We start from the raw sequence: 16,895 nt of genomic DNA, 5'->3' as shown, positions 1-16,895 counted from the left end.
AACACACACACACACTTAAAAAAATGTGGAAAAGTAGTAGAAAAAAGTACACCCAGAATGGTAAGAATAATAGATGTTTTCATTTTTTATCATTTTACATATATTCCAAAATTTCTAAAATGTACATTCATTATTCTTTGACTTTGAAAAAATGTACAGAAGTATAAAAATGTAACTTTAGAAAGCTAAAAACAAGCCAGCCGTGCATGCCTGTAGTCCCAGGTATTCAGGAGGCTGAGGAGGGAGGATCATTTGAGCCCAGGAGTTAGAGGCTGCAGTGAGCTATGAGCGCCACTGCACTCCAGCCTAGGTGACAGAGTGAGACCCTGTCTCTAAACAAACCAACAAAAAACAGCTAAAAATATAATTATATACTTGTCAGCTCTTTCTTCTTTTGATGCAATGTAGGAAAGCAGCAAAGGAAAAGTTTAATACATTCAGTTGCAAGAAAATTTCAACATCTATACAATGAAAAATACTGTAACTACAATAAAAAGGAAAAGTCAAAATATAAAAAGGATTCATATAGTAAAAGTTTCCCAAAATAAAGAGGTAATCAACGTGAACAGACATATCACAAAATAAAAAGCACAGTTAACAAGCATATAAAGTTATGGTTAATCTTGAGAGAAACCCAAGAGGGGTAACTAGAATACTAAAAAACTAGTTTACAGAATTTACATGAGTCAGCAGTTTTCTACATAATACTCGTTGCTGGACAGATTATAATTAAACTGATATACATTCAAAGGATCATATAAATTAATTTAACCTTTCTAGAATGTATTCAGGCCATAGAATTAATAGCTCCTGGCTATGGACCACGCTACTGTACGTCTAGGAAGAAAGAGTGAATAAACAAATAATTCAAAAGTAAAAAAGATTATATACTTCAGTTTCCCCACACGTAAAATGATTCTCTACATTACATAGTTATGATGACAATTGAAAAAGGATTAATGAGATAAAGAATATGAGTTCTATAAAGCAATATGCATACAAAGAAGAAAAGGTTTTTTTTTTTTTTTAATAATTTTAACTTTTATGTTAGATTCAGGGGGTACATACGCAGGCTTGTTACCTGGGTATACTGCACAATGCTGAGGCTTGGGGTATGACTGATCCTGCCATGCAGGTACTGAATAATTAGTTTTAAAACTCTTTCCCCTGTCTCCCCCATCTTGTAGTGCCCAGTGTTTATTATTGCCATCTTTATGTCTATCAGTATTCATTGTTTAGCTCCCACTTATAAGTGAGAACATATGGTATTTGGTTTTCTGTTCCTGCATTATTAATTTGCTTAGGATAATGACTTCCAGTTGCATCCATGTTGCTGCAAAGGGCATGGCTCTGTTCTTTTTCATGGCTGTGCTGTATTCCATGGTATATATGTACCACATTTTCTTTATCCAATACACTACTGATGGGCACCTAGGGTGATTCCATTCTTTGCTATTCTGAATAGTGCTGCAATAAACACACAAGTGCATGTCTCTTTTTGGTAGAAACATTTATTTCCTTTTGGATATATATCCAGCAATGTGATTGCTGAGTTAAATGGTAGTTCTATTTTTAAGTTTTCTGAGAAATCTCCAAACTGTTTTTCATGGTGGCTGAACTAATTTACATTCTCAACAACAGTGTGTAGATGTTCCCCTTTCCCTGCAGCCTCCCTAGCATCTGGTGTTTTTTGACTTATTAATAGCCTTTCTGACTGATGTGAGATGGTATCTCACTGTGCTTCTGATTTGCATTTCTCTAATAATTAGTGATACTGAGCATTTTCCATATTTGTTGGCAGCTTATATGCATCTTTTGAGAATTGTCTGTTCCTGTCTTTTGCTCACTTTTTAATGTTGTTATTTGTTTTTTGCTTGTTCAATTGTTTGTTTCTTATAGAGATTCTGGATATTAGACCTTTGTTGGATGCATAGCTTGCAAATATTTTCTTCCATTCTGTAGGCTGTCTGTTTATTCTGTTGATAGTTTCTTTTGCTGCACAAAAGCTCTTCAGTTTAATTAGATCCCACTTGTCAATTTTTGTTTCTGTTGCAGTTGCTTTTAAGTACTTAGTCATAAATCCTTTCCCAAGGTTGATGTCCAGAATGGTGTTTCCTAGGTTTTCTTCTAGGATTCTTATAGTTCGAGGTCTCACATTTAAATCTTTAATTGATCTTAAGTTAATTTTTGTATATGGTATAAGGAAGGGATCTAGTTTCATTCTTCTGCATACAGCTAGCCAGTTATTCCAGCATCATTTATTGAATAGGGTGTTCTTTCCCTATTGCTTATTTTTGTTGACTGTGTTAAAGATCAGATGATTATAGGTATGTGGCTTTATTTCTGGGTTCACTATTCTGTTCCATTAGTCTATGTGTCTGTTTTTGTACCAGTACCATGCTGTTTTGGTTACTGCAGCCTTACGGTGTGGTTCTAAGTCAGGTACTGGAATACCTCTGAGTTTGTTCTTTTTGCTTACGATTGTTTTAGCTATTTGTACTCTTTCTTGGTTCCACATGAATTTTAGGATAGTTTTTTTCTAGTTCTGTGAAAAACGACATTGGTAGCTTGGTAGGAACAGTGTTGAATCTACAGATTGCTTAGGGCAGTGTGGCTGTTTTAATGATATTGATTCTTTCACTCCATGAACACGAAATGTTTTTCCATTAGTTTGTGTCATCCATAACTTCTTTCAGCAGAGTTTTGTAGTTCTCCTTGGAGAGATATTTCACTTCTTTGATTAGATGTATTCCTAGGTATTTAAAATTTTGTTGCAACTATTATAAATGGGATTGTGTTGTTGATTTGACTCTCAGCTTGAAAATTACTGGTTATGGAAATGCCATGGATTTTTATACACTGGTTTTTTATCCTGAAGCTTTGCTGAAGTTGTTTATTAGTTCCAGAAGCCTTTTGGCAGTGTCTTTACAGTTTTCTAGGTATAGAATCATATTGTCAGCAAGGAGAGACAGTTTGTGTTCTTTTCCTGTTTGGATGCCTTTTACTCCTTTCTCTTGTTCGATTGCTCTGGACAGCACTTCCAATACGATGCCGAATAGAAGTGGTGAGAGTGGGCATCCCTTGTTTCAGTTCTCAGGGAGAATGCTTCCAGTTTTTACCCATTCAGTATGATATTGACTGTGGGTGTGTTATAGATGATCCTTATTATTTTGAGGTATGTGCCTTTGATGCCTAGTTTCTTGAAGGCTCTTATAATGAAGGGATTTTGAATTTTATCAAAATCTTTTTCTGCATCTATTGAGATGATCATATGGCTTTTGTTTTTAATTCTGTTTATGAGGTGAATCACATTTATTAATGTGTCTATGTAGAACCAACCGTCCATCCCAGGAATGAAGCCTACTTGATCACAGTGAGATAACTTTTGATGTCCTGCTGGATTCGGTTTGCTAGTATTTTGTTGAGGATTTTCACATCTATTTTCATCAGGGATATGGGCCTGTGGTTTTCTTTTTTTACTGTGTCTTTGCCAGGTTTTGGTATCAGGGTAATGCTGGCTTCATAGAATGAGTTAGAAAGGGATCTGTCTGCCTCACTTTTTTGGAATAGTTTCAGGAGGACTGGTACCAGCTCTTTTTTGTACATCTGATGGAATGTGGCTATGAATTTATCTGGTCCAGGGCTGTTTTTGATTGGTAAGTTTTTTATTACTGACTCAATTTCAGAACTTGATATTGGTATGTTCAGGTTTCAATTTCTTCTTGATTCAATCTTGAAAGACTGTGCGTTTCCAGGAATGTTTCCATTTCTTCTAGATTTTCTACTTTGTGTGAACAGAGATATTAATGATAGTCTCCAAAGATCTTTCATATTTCTGTAAGATTAGTTGTAATGTCGTATTTGTCATTTCTGATTGTGATCATTTGTATCTTCTCTCTTTTCTTCTTTGTTAATCTAGCTAATAGTTTACCAAACTTGTTTATCCTTTCAAAGAACCACTTTTGGTTTTGTTGATTCTTTGTATGTATTTTTGAGTCTCAGTTTTGTTCAGTTTTGCTCTGATTTTAGTTATTTTTTTCTTTTTCTGCCAGCTTTGGGGTAAATATTTTTTCCAGTTCCTCTGGGTGCAATATTAGGTTGTTAATTTGAGATCTTTCTAACTTTTTGAAGTAAGTGTTAAGCACTATAAACTTTCCTAATAACACTGCCAAAAATAAAAATTTTTAATGTCAAACTTATTTATCAAGGTGAAAATCTGTTAACAACTAAGCATCCAGCAATAAGGAAATGAGAAAACCACGGTATAGCCACCTGAAATAATTTATACAATTGTGTATGAATTTATATAGTAATAGGGAAGAAAACTCTTAAAATCTTATAATGAAAAAAGCAAAACAGAAAATGTTATCTGTGTACTCAGATGGTGACTAAAAGGTATGTATGTCCAACTGTCTAGAAAAAATGTAAACAGTTGAGACTTGAATACCACTGACGGGTAAACTGATGAAAGATTAGTTCTCATCAGTTTGACTTCCTTTGTTATTTTCTTCTTTGTTTTTGAGATGGAGTCTCTCTCTGTCGCCCAGACAGAAGTGGTGCAATCTCAGCTCACTGCAAGCTCCGCTCCCCAGGTTCACGCGACTCTCCTGCCTCAGTCTCCCCAGTAGCTGGGTAATATAGGCACCCGCCACCACACCCAGCTAATTTTTGTTTTTAGTAGAGACGGGGTTTCAACATGTTGGCCAGGCTGGTCTTGAACTCCTGACCTCAGGTGTTCCACCCACCTCGGCCTCCCAAAGTGCTAGGATTACAGGCATGAGCCCCCATGCCTGGCCAACTTCCTTTATTATTTTTATTATGTTACTTGAATAATTAAGGCAAAACTGTTGGGGGCAATACTAAAAATACACTTCGACCTTGTGTATCAACTTGCTGCACAATATTAACCTGGCTTCAAGGCCTGTCCTAGGAGATCTAGCATTAACAGAACTAAGAGGAAGCCATATGGACATACTTGACTTCACCCCATGAACCAAGAGAAAATCCTCTGTTGAAGGCTAGGAGTTCAAGTTGGGAGAACCCCAGCTCTTCATGACCAGGAGGCAGGCAGGCAGGCAAGCCCTAGGTATGACTACCAGGGAAAAAGTGAGAGGTGCCACTCTGCCCTGTGTCAAAACATTTGGGGCTCTCCTCATCAACTCAAAGAACGGTTTTCTGGGCAGCATCCTTGGAAGAGTCAGAAAATTTCTCTTGATAGTTATCCCTCTGACATTTTCATGGCATGAATTTCCTTTGTGGTATGAGTGTTTGTAATTATGTAGGCATTCATTTAGTATCTGATTAGTTTGTCTCCTTCCACTAAAAATATAAGCTTCAGAAACAGGAATCTTGTCAACCTTCTTCTCTATTCTTTCCAGGGAGTATCTCTAGACACTAGATGAATGTCTGGCACGTAATAAGCTCTCAGTATGCATTTGTTGAATGAATAAATGGGTGACGGGTTGACAGCTCTTACTCCCAGCATTACTCATGGAAGAGGCTCTTCCTTAGCCTCATGTAGAAAACACTGTGGGCAATCACCAGACTTTTGGATGACACTTCCTGTCTGTGAATGCTGGTTTGCTGCCATCCTCCAGCAGGCAGGCAGGACATGAAACTTTTTGTTTGATACAGCCCACAGACATCAGAAAAGTGCATCAACCCCAGCTCTTCCTCCCTCACGTCAACTGCATCTGCTCAAAACACCTTGCCCTCTAAGAAGATAAAAATCACTCTCCACTTTAGACTCTCAAAAATCAACCAATTGAAACAAAAGTGGTGCAACTTATCTAGGTTTATCATAGGTGACGGGGGCTTTCCAAAACTAGTCCCTGCTGCTGAGATAGCAGCACTACGGATCTTTAACCAGCTGTAGAAGTGATAACAGAACCCTCAACAATCTGGGTGAGAAACTTTAGCAATCCTGGCAATAACAACTACCATTTATTTAGCACTAGCTATGTGCCAAACACTGACTATAGCTTTGGGATGAACAATACAAGCTTTAGAATCAGATTTATCAAGATAAGAGCCCAAACTGCCTTTCACCAGGTACCTGACTTTGAGCAAGTTACTCAACCCCTTAAGACTCAAGATTTAAGACATCTTTATTTGTAAAATAGAAATAGTAATAACAACAAGTCCTACCTCATAGTGTGACTTACAGAATCAAGTAAGTTAATCCACTCGGCCGGGTACTGTGGCTCATGCCTGTAATCCCAGCACTTTGGGAGGCCGAGGCAGTTGGATGACTTGAGGTCAGGAGTTCGTGACCAGCCTGGCCAACATGGTGAAACCCCGTCTCTACTAAAAATACAAAATTAGCCAGGTGTGGTGGCGGGTGCCTGTAATCTTAGCTACTCAGGAGGCTGATGTAGGAGAATCGCTTGAACCCGGGAGGTGGAGGTTGCAGTGAGCCGAGATCGCACCATTGCACTGCAGCCTGGGCGACAGAGCGAGACTCCGTCTCAAAAACAAAGATAATCCATTCAAAGGGATTAAAACAGCCACCGTCCCTTCCTCTGTGGATACCATTACTACCCCCATTTTTACAAACAGGGAAACTGAGACAGGGAAGATAAGTAATTTGCCCAGATTAAGTGGAATGGCACTCTAAATGTCAGAGACTCTTTCATGCCTTTGCAGCTCTGCACAAGAAGTTCTTCAGCTTACTGCCGTTTCCCATGCTGTTCCCATGGGCTGTTTCCACTCAGCTTCCAACACCAGCTTAAGTGCTCCTTGACTCTCAAGCCTTCCTTGGTCTCACAGAGATGATCAGCCTCACTCCATGGTGCCTATTCTTCCCCTCATCAAACTATGTGACATTTATCTGTTTGCGGACCTGTCCTAACCAGATTGAGAGCTCCTGGATCACAACTAGGAAATGCTCAGTCATGTTTGAATGCAAGAATGAAGCTAGCTCCTGACATCATCCCTCCCCGCTGTCCACTGCCTTCAATTGCCAGAGTCACTCCCTCCCACCCACCTACCTACCCATCACCTTCAGTTGCCAGAATCTCCTTGATGGCACCATCATTGTAAATGTTCATTTTGCCTGTTAGATACACTGAATGACAGGGAATTTACTACCGCTCCAGACCACACACAACTGTGCGAGCAGCTCTGCCTCTTAGAAATATCTTAAATTTGGCCGGGTGCAGTGGCTCAAGCCTGTAATCCCAGCACTTTGGGAGGCCGAGACGGGCAGATCACGAGGTCAGGAGATCGAGACCATCCTGGCTAACATGGTGAAACCCTGTCTCTACTAAAAAATACAAAAAAAAAAACAGCCGGGGAGGTGGTGGGCGCCTGTAGTCCCAGCTACTCAGGAGGCTGAGGCAGGAGAATGGTGTAAACTCGGGAGGCAGAGCTTGCAGTGAGCTGAGATCCGTCCACTGCACTCCAGCCTGGGCGACAGAGCTAGATTCTGTCTCAAAATCAAAAAAAAAAAAAAAAGAAAGAAAGAAATATCTTAAAGTTAAGGAAAATCAACTTCCCTGTAAAAATAAATCCAGTGTTGCAGCCGGGCATGGTGGCTCATACCTGTAATCCCAGCACTTTGGGAGGCCGAGGCAGGCAGATCACTTGAGGTTAGAAGTTCGAGATCAGCCTGGCCAACATGCTGAAACCCCATCTTTCCTAAAAATACAAAAATTAGCTGGGTGTGGTGGTGGGTGCCTATAATCCCAGCTACTTGGGAGGCTGAGGCAGGAGGATTGCTTGAACCCGGGAGGCGGAGTTTGCAGTGAGCTGAGATTGTGCCACTGCAATCCAGCCTGGGCAACAGAGCAAGATTATCTCAAAAATAAAATAAAAAATGAATAACTATAAAGCCAGTGTTTTAAGCTCTACTCACTGGAGCCACATAGACTCAGATGGAGAACCTCCAACACTTGTTGAGTACATGCTGTTCGTCAGCCTCAAAGTGAAGAGCATCACGTGCATCAACACATGTCATCCTCACAGAGACTCTGTGCAGACACCGCTACCTATGACCCCACTTACTGGCTGCAGCCATCTTCTCCCCAACCCAAATACTGTGCTTCATTGCCTGAATATTTTAGCTCCAACACTGTTTCTATCATAACTCCTCGTGATAGTAATACCCATCTATAGGATGTTCCAGTCCTCTGGCCTCACAGTCCTCTGATCTCCTCTACCCCAGTGATTGTGACCATGGCCACTCACTCCCAGAGTCGTATCTCTGATCTTGTTATTTCCCAAAAATACCTTTCATAATCCTGAGTTCAGGCATCCCATCTCCAATTACCACTCCTGTCTATGCAGCTTATTCTAACTAGTACCCCAACTCCAACAAGCTTCTGTGGTTAATCCTTCCATCTGTCACTGTCCCTCACTTTCCCCATATTCTTCCTTCCCTTCCTACACAGCTTAAATTCCATGGTCAAAATCATTATAATGAGTCCCTTGCCCTCTTTGATCACACATGATTGGCTAAAACCCAATCCCGGTTAAATCCAACCCTCTGTTTTGCTCCACGTGGGCAAACATGCCACTGAGCACGGCAAGAGAAAATTGTACAACAATGCCTACTGATTTCGCTTCAACTTTATGATCACTGACTGCCGGGAGGTCCTTAAAGCTTCTCAGAAATCACATGCTACTTTTCCAGACAATTCATCTGGCACTCACTCACTACCTGACTTCCTCCTTTCAATCTCACTCTCCTGTGATGAATTTGCTACTTGTTCATGGAGAAAACAAAAGCTGCCAGATTAGAACTTCCTCAAACCCCCTAACAGAGCCCCCTTTATCTGCATTTCTGTCCATATGCCTCGTCACTATCGATGAACTGGCTATGTCCAACACTTACAATAAGCAACACTTGTCCACTAGATCCTACACATTATTGTTTACTTAAGAAAGTTGTTCTAGAAAACCTCCCCCTTTTTTTTTATTGATAAGTATCCCTCTGTCAAAGATTAGTCCCATCAACATAGAGACACACTGCTGCTCTTAAAAAGCAAAATCAAAACACCTCTCATGAGTCAAGCAGCCACCACGTGATCCTGATCAGCTCTTTAGCATCATTAACAGTGAGACGTCTAGACAGTGTGTGCCTTTCGATGTGACGTGATATGAAGCACCTATGAAAAATTCTTTTTTTTTTTTTAAGAGACAAAGTCTTGCTTTGTCACCCAGGCTGGAGTACAGTGGCTCAATCTCTATTCACTGCAATCTCTCCCTCCCAGGTTCAAGCTATTCTCCTGCCTCAGCCTCCCGAGTAGCTGGGATCACAGGCACGCACTGCCATGCCCTGCTAACCACCTATGAAAAATTCTTGTCCAAAATATTTAATCTGTATATTATCAAGCCTTCACACACAATTCCAGTTTTTAGGAAATACAGAAGAAAGAAGAACAAGTTAAATAACACCATAGGAAAATTATCAGACAAATCCAGAAGGTAAGACTTCCTATGGGACAACTGAACTGGTTTCATCAACAGGTAAATGGGATAAAAAACAAATGGCGGCTGACTCTCTTTTCGGACTCAGCCTGCCTGCACCCAGGTGAAATAAACAGCCATGTTGCTCACACAAAGCCTGTTTGGTGGTCTCTTCACACGGACGCGCGTGACATTTTGGTGCCGTGACTCGGATCAGGGGACCTCCCTTGGGAGATCAATCCCCGGTCCTCCTGCTCTTTGCTCCGTGAGAAAGATCCACCTACGACCTCCCGTCCTCAGATCCACCAGCCCAAGGAACATCTCACCAATGTTAAATCGGGTATATGCCCAGATGGCCTGAAGTTACTGAAGAATCACAAAAGAAGTGAAAATGCCCTGCCCCGCCTTAACCGATGACATTTCACCAGAAAGAAGTGAAAATGGCCGACCCTTGTCTTAAGTGATAAACATTACCTTGTGAAAGTCCTTTTCCTGGCTCATCCTGACTCCAAAAGCTCCCCCACTGAGCACCTTGTGACCCCCACTCCTGCCCACCAGAGAACAACCCCCCTTTGACTGTCATTTTCCTTTACCTACCCAAATCCTATAAAACGGCTCCACCCTTATCTCCCTTCACTGACTCTCTTTTCGGACTCAGCCCGCCTGCACCCAGGTGAAATAAACAGCCATGTTGCACATACACACACACACACACAAAAATGGCTTCACAGATATAATAATATGTAATACGTATACCTTGTCTGAATCTTGGTTTGATTCACCTTGGGGACAAATGGGGATATCTGAACATAGATTGGTTGTCATATGATATTAAGAAATTATTGTTAATTTTGTTAGGTATATAATAGTATTGTGGTTATATAAAGAAAAAGTCCTGTGCATGTGAAGTAGTAAGAGACGAAATCTACTTTAAAAATCTACTTTAAAATACTCCAGCCAAAAATTAGATTCAGCAAATATGAAAAAAAATGCAATGTCATTTTTTGGATGTATTCAAATTAAGCTACGTAACAAGACTGATTTTCAAACTCCTTTCTTCTTAGACAATGATACAGTCTGGGAGTGGGGAGACTTAAAGAGCTTGAAGAAAAAAGTCACCATAGACAATTATTTCTGTTTCACTCAAGGAATTAACTAAAAGATACACGACTTTACAGAAGTCACATATTGAGTCATTCATTGCAGAGTTCTAAATAAACTCCCTTTTGCTGCCCTGACCCTAAATCTCTTGACCTCATTTCTCTTCTTTAAAATGCCTTATTTCTCTTTCCTTTACAGTAAAACTCCTTGAAAGACTTGTCTTTCTAGGAGACTAGGCTTGTTTGCAATAGCCATCTTCCCACTCTCACTTGAACCCACTCCAATCAGGCCTCCCCTATCTCCGTGAACCTGATCTTGTCAGTCACAAGAACCTCCACGATCTCCACATTGCTAACCAAATGGTCAATGCTCAGTCTTCATCTTATTCAGCTCATCAGCAGTCCATCACTTCCTCTTCCTTAATGCATATTCTTCACCTAGCTTCCAAAACCTACACTTCTCCTGGTTTTCCTCCGCCTTACTGGTAATGCCTTACTGGTCTGGTTGCTGGCTCCTCCTCTTCTGCCCCACCTTATGCATAGAAATACCCTAGGTCTGCCCTTTTTCTACCTGCGCTCACTCTCCACTACTTGTGAGCATCTTGTGGTCAGCTCTCCAGCTACCCAACCTCCGGCAGTTTGCACTCAATACCTGTTTGTTGAAGTGCGCTGAGTCTGGAAAGTAGGTTTCGTCAGTGAGCTTCTACAGAAAGGAAGGCTTTGAACTTTTTTTTTTTTTTTTTTTTTTTGAGAAAAGAAGGGGGAGGCAAGAAGGGGGGCTGGAATAAAACACTGCACTCCCTTCACTATTTGCCCTCTTATCTATTATCTGTAGAGAGGAGGCAACATTGCGGAACACAATGATTCTCAGACTTAGAGCACATCCAAATTATTAAAATCACTTGTTAAAATGCGGGCTCCTGGATTCTGTCTCAATCATTCTGATCTAAGTAGTCTGGGAGGTTGGGGGAATATTGGGAGGAAGTTGGAAATCTACATTTAATAAGCACCCCAGGTAATTAATTCTCAGGCAAGTGGTGAGAAACAGGTAGCTGAGAACAGTGCTGCTGAAAGCGAGAGCTGCGGAGAAGTGCTAGGCTGAGAAGGCTTTTCAAGACGCAAGATGAGTTAAGTACAGAAACGGAGTGTAAGTGACTTTTACAGTAATTTTAAAGAGTAATTTTATGCCTGTTATCAATACTTTTTTTTAAAATGCTTGTATTTCAAATATCCTTTTTCTCATTTCATGATTCTGGAATCCATTATTTATTTATTTATTTATTTATTTATTTATTTATTTATTTATTTATTTTGAGACAGAGTCTTGCTCTGTCACCCAGGCTGGGGTACAGTGGTGCGATCTCGGCTCACTGCAAGCTCTACCTCCGGGGTTCACGCCATTCTTCCGCCTCAGCCTCCAGAGTAGCTGGGACTACAGGCGCCCACCACCACGCCTGGCTAATTTTGTTCTTGTGTTTTTAGTAGAGACGGGGTTTCACCGTGTTAGCCAGGATGGTCTCAATCTCCTGACCTCGTGATCCACCTGCCTCGGCCTCCCAAAGTGCTGGGATTACAGGCGTGAGCCACCACGCCCAGCTCCATTTTTATCATATTTCGCAAAACTACTGATGTGAGAGGAATTGGGAAAAAAAATTTGGTTCTTCACCACCAATAGTTTGAGAAGCCTTGGCTCTGGAGAAACAGTTCACTCAAGCTCTAGTCTCAAAAACCTTGATTGAAATCCTCGCTCTTGTACTGTGAGTTATCTTAGGCCAGTTAGTCAATTTCTGTGAACCTTGTGTCTTCATCTGAAGGATAACAATACTTAAAAGGTTGCCTCGGCAGGGCTGTGCTGACAATTTAATGATAGCTTTTTATCACTTTATTTTAGCTAATAATGAATGAGCTTTTACTATGTGCTAAGTAATTTACAGGCAGTAAAGGTCCTGTAATTTGGTGAAGCTCATTTAACTCCTGCAGCAAGAACAGTGCCCAAGGCAAGGACTGCTATCACCATGCACTTCACAGAGTCCCCAGAGGAGCCTGCCCAGGCTGTCTGGCTCCAACACCCCAGCTCCTACCCACTGAGCTCCATCAAGTGGGAACCAACATGGGTCAAAACATTAACCATTTGTCAAAACATTTCTGACAAGTCACTGTTTTGCTCAAAAGCACAGCAAAGGTCAGAAGCATGATATGCAACAAGAAACCGACTTGTAGCTGGCGAATCTGAGAAGAGAGTGAGAGAAAGGAAGCCATGAGGGGCGCGCAGTGCCTGAGAGGCTGTGACTGTTTGCAAGTATTTACCTGAGGACAGGCCCACCTGCAAGGCTCATGGTGGGGATGGGGAGATCCTGTCCAGAGCAAAGACCTGAAGATAAAGGGCTTTCACTCCTGCCAAGGGTCAGAGATTCCATCGTTTCCCAGCCAGGCAGCACTGATAATGAAGTCCTCAGAACATTTCCCTTCGTACATTTCCCCAGAGGTTTTCTAAGAGCCTGGAGATCAGAACTTTGTTGGGGGGGTGTTGTGTCCCCACCATGAGGTCAGGCTGCGGTCCCTGACCAGAGCCAACCACTCGGAACTGATTAGGAGAGCTCCGAACTCCAGACTGACGCAGCCATGGCAAAGGGAAATCATGAGCCATTTGCTACTGTCTTCAACCTTGCACCCCATGCACAGACAGACAGACAGACAGACAGACATGTATTCGTAGAAATATTTGCCTTCCTATTTGACAGGTACCTGGCAAAAAGTAGGCCTTTCGTGCCCCATGAATTCCCTTTCTGTATAATGCCCACTCCCCACGACACGCCCCAGCCCCAGTAGGCATCTCCCACACGCTTACCACGCAATCTGCACTCCGCTTGGTAAATCAGCGTTAAGCAGAGGAGAGCGCAGGAAGGGCCTATACAGAGGGTTGAAAAAACACTTCACCCCTCCCCAGCAACACAGCCACCCACTCTTTCCTCCACACCCCTACACTACACCACACCCCCGTGCTACAGAGAGGCAGAGAAAAAAAAGTGGGCCCGTCACCTCCTCAGAAAGAGGAACTGTCTCACCTCCTAATCTTTACTACACTGCTTTGTTTTTTCCTGGAGTAATTTAAAGCAAATGCCAGACTTTGTATCAGTTTCCTGCTACCAGCTCTTCCCAACTGCAGATCCAACAAAAAATTAGGCCTTAATGTCCCAAGACCTCCATTGTATGCAATGCATTAACTAACTCCCATGGCATCCAGAATTACCTACGTACCACCCCTGGGAGAATTGAGAATGTAGACCCTGAGATTCTCTTCACTATGAAACACACACGGACACACACACACAGATACATAAACACATACACACACCAGGTTCTGCCAGAGAATATATGAATATAAATCATAATTCAATATGACCACAATGCCATTATCACCTAATATCCAATCCACTTTTAAATTTTTACCAGTTCTCTCAATACTGTCTTTTACATTAACCTGCTCAAAAGAGGATCCAAACAAGGATGGGGCATTTTGTTTGGATGATGTGCCATTTTCAATTCTCTCTTATCTTAGAAAAGTTCTCACTCCCTTACTTCTTCTTTTCCATGGCAAATATTTATTGAGAAAATGAAGTCGTTTCTCCTGTGGGGTGGCTCATGTTCTGAGCCGGGCTCACGGCTTCCTCAGGGCGTTGTTTAATGTTCTCCTCTCTGCTCTGTGTTTTCCTTAAACTGAGTGTTAGATTCCAAGGCTTGTTGAGATTTGGTGGTTTCAAATTCAATGGTTCTCCCAGGTTTTTTTTTTAATATATATACACATATACTCTCTCTATATATATATACACACACACGTATGTATGTATAGATATGTGTGTATATAGAGAGTATATGTGTGTGTATATATGTAAAACATATATGTATATGTGTGTATATATATAGAGTGCGTGTATGTATATACATATAAAACATATAGGCTGGATGTGGTGGCTCATGCCTATAATCCCAGCACTTTGGGAGGCTGAGGCAGGCAGATCATGAGGTCAGGAGATCGAGACCATCCTAGTTGACACAGTGAAACTCCATCTCTACTAAAAATACAAAAAATTAGCTGGGTATGGCGGCGTGCGCCCATAGTCCCAGCTACTCAGGAGGCTGAGGCAGGAGAATCACTTGAACCCAGGAGGCAGAGGTTGCAGTGAGCTGAGATCACGCCACTGTACTCCAGCCCAAGTGACAGAGCAAGACTCTGTCTCAAAAAAACAAACAAGCAAAACATGTGTATATATCTATATCTATAGATATATCCACAAGGATCTAAGTCCTGGTAGTCTAAGGGAGTTGGAGGTGGGGAAATGAACAGGGAAGATTGAGTTCCTCTACTTCGCGGGGGCCCCAGGGCCTGTGAGAAAACTTACACCAATACTCATACGATAGGTTCATTCATTCAGCAAATGCTGATCGCCTACTGCGAACCAGACTGTAGCACAGCAGTAGAGAAACCAGCCAGAAATCCCTAACGCCTCCAGCACTCACCTTACAGTGAGGATAAATAAAGAGTCAAACAACATAAATCCCTGGTGCTTTGCAAGGAGATAACTGATATGCAGACAATTAGAGTAGGGAAGAGAGATAGGGACAGCTTGGGGTGGGTGAGGTGGAGATTTAAATCAGATGATCAGAGGAAGCTTCACTGAGAAGAAGACATTTGAGCAAGGGTTAGAAGGAGGTGTAAACCAAAAATAAAATCCTAAGCCCCCCACCAACCAACTGAATGGATTCCTATTTGGCCACGGGCACCCCGGAGAAACCAGAAAAACTGAATTCCCAGCCATGACCAAAAGGAGGTTACACCCTCATCATACCCCTCCCTTTTGGGGTTTAGGCACAAGTGACCAGCATTAAGGTAAAGTAGAGATTATAAGACTGACAAAACAGACGCTTTGTGGCAATAAGATACCAAACTATACACAATACCTAAGGCCATGAAAGGCAAAGATTAAGTCATACCCTACAAACAATACAGTCTCATTAAATGGGTTTTTAAATGAACCCCGTAAAATGTAGCTTACTTTCCAACCTGACTCTGGTATAGTATCACATGACAGCAGACTCTGAAGGAAATTAAAATACTTTACCCCAAAATACATTTCTTTAACATATTTGGAAAAGGCTGCCAGACGGCCCTTCGGACTGCAAAGCCATCTTTGGTGGAGAAAACAGGCATCTCCAGAGAATCGATATTAATGCCTCTTCCCTTGGTAGGCTTTTCCCAGATCTAGGAGAGATTAAGTGAGAGTCAGACACTTAAAGGTCTGAGAAGAGACAATCACTATCTATTCACCCCGAGGGCTGCTATCTATGAAGCTCCAACCCCCCAACCAAGGACCTTGGCCCCCACAACCTCCTTATCTTACTCAGGCATTCCTTCCTACTGACTTCAAGTCACTAGACAATAACTTAACTCTCTCAGCTACTGTTAGCTAAGGAATCCCTAAAACACACTTAAGACTTGTAAGGCCCCTCAGCCCTCTCCTAACCCTCAACCCCCCAAGTCCCTGTGGAGGGAAAACTCTCTCTAGCCATCTTTCCTCTGCTCTCACACCACAATCAACACAGAAGTCAACTTATGTGACCATATGTGTGGGGGGCCCCCCAACACCAAGCAGCGACACCAGCTCGGTGTCCACTAATTCAGTTCCGACACTATCTACCTGGAAATAGTGTCAGATCCCACAGACTGAGGGCTTAGTGTCCAAGGCATCTCCCCTCCACCAGTCACAAGTCCAGGCCTCCAGAACTTCTGACCAACCAGCTTCCATTGGGGTTGCCCTCTCTGTGGGTTCAATTAATTTGCTGGAGAGGCTCACAGAACTCAGGGGAGCACCTACTTACGTTTACTGGTTTATTATAAAGGATGCTGCAGAGGATACAGATGAAGAGATGTGTAGAGCAAGGTGTGGGAGAAAGGATGCAGAGCTTCCATGCCCTTCCTGGTTGTGCAACCCTCCAGGAACCTCCTCCTGTTAAGCTATCAGAAAGCTCACTGAACCCTGTCCTCTTGGGTTTTTATAGAAGCTTCTTGACGTCAGCATTCCTTCCCCCAGGGCAGGGCATAGGGTAGGAACCTCTCATGGGAAGGTCTTTTTTTGTTTTTTTGAGACAGAGTCTCACTCTGTTGCCCAAGTTTCAGTGCAGTGGCACCATCTCCATTCACTGCAACCACTGCTTCCTGGGTTCAAGCAATTCTTCCTGCCTCAGCCTCCCGAGTAGCTGGGATTACAGGCGTGCACCATCACACCCAGCTAATTTTTCTATTTTTAGTAGAGATGAGGTTTCACCGTGTTGGTCAGGCTGGTCTCGAACTCCTGACTTCAGGTGATCCACCCACGTCGGCCTCCCAAA

The 16,895-nt window shown here is 42.2% G+C and overlaps 1 protein-coding gene across 6 annotated transcripts in view; it reads right to left on the bottom strand.

The window, feature by feature from the left end:
- ST6GAL1 (ST6 beta-galactoside alpha-2,6-sialyltransferase 1) overlaps positions 1 to 16,895 on the bottom strand; it is a 141,881-nt gene that overhangs the window by 32,767 nt on the left and 92,219 nt on the right. The window contains exons 1-2 of one of the 6 annotated variants that reach the window (XM_038003054.2): positions 16,386 to 16,841; positions 15,629 to 15,768 (exon numbers count right to left, since the gene is read on the bottom strand). The exons of 2 other annotated variants lie outside the window; for them this stretch is intronic. The gene's annotated coding sequence lies outside the window, so the exon portion shown is untranslated. Of the gene's footprint in view, positions 1 to 13,356; positions 13,458 to 15,628; positions 15,769 to 16,385; positions 16,842 to 16,895 lie in introns of those variants that run through there. 3 more of the 6 variants (XM_073023745.1, XM_073023747.1, XM_008009491.3) reach the window with 3 other exon arrangements.

Source organism: Chlorocebus sabaeus, chromosome 15, assembly GCF_047675955.1.
Source record: "Chlorocebus sabaeus isolate Y175 chromosome 15, mChlSab1.0.hap1, whole genome shotgun sequence".
NCBI classification, from domain to species: domain Eukaryota; kingdom Metazoa; phylum Chordata; class Mammalia; order Primates; family Cercopithecidae; genus Chlorocebus; species Chlorocebus sabaeus.
This window is presented reverse-complemented; position numbering and strand designations above follow the sequence as displayed.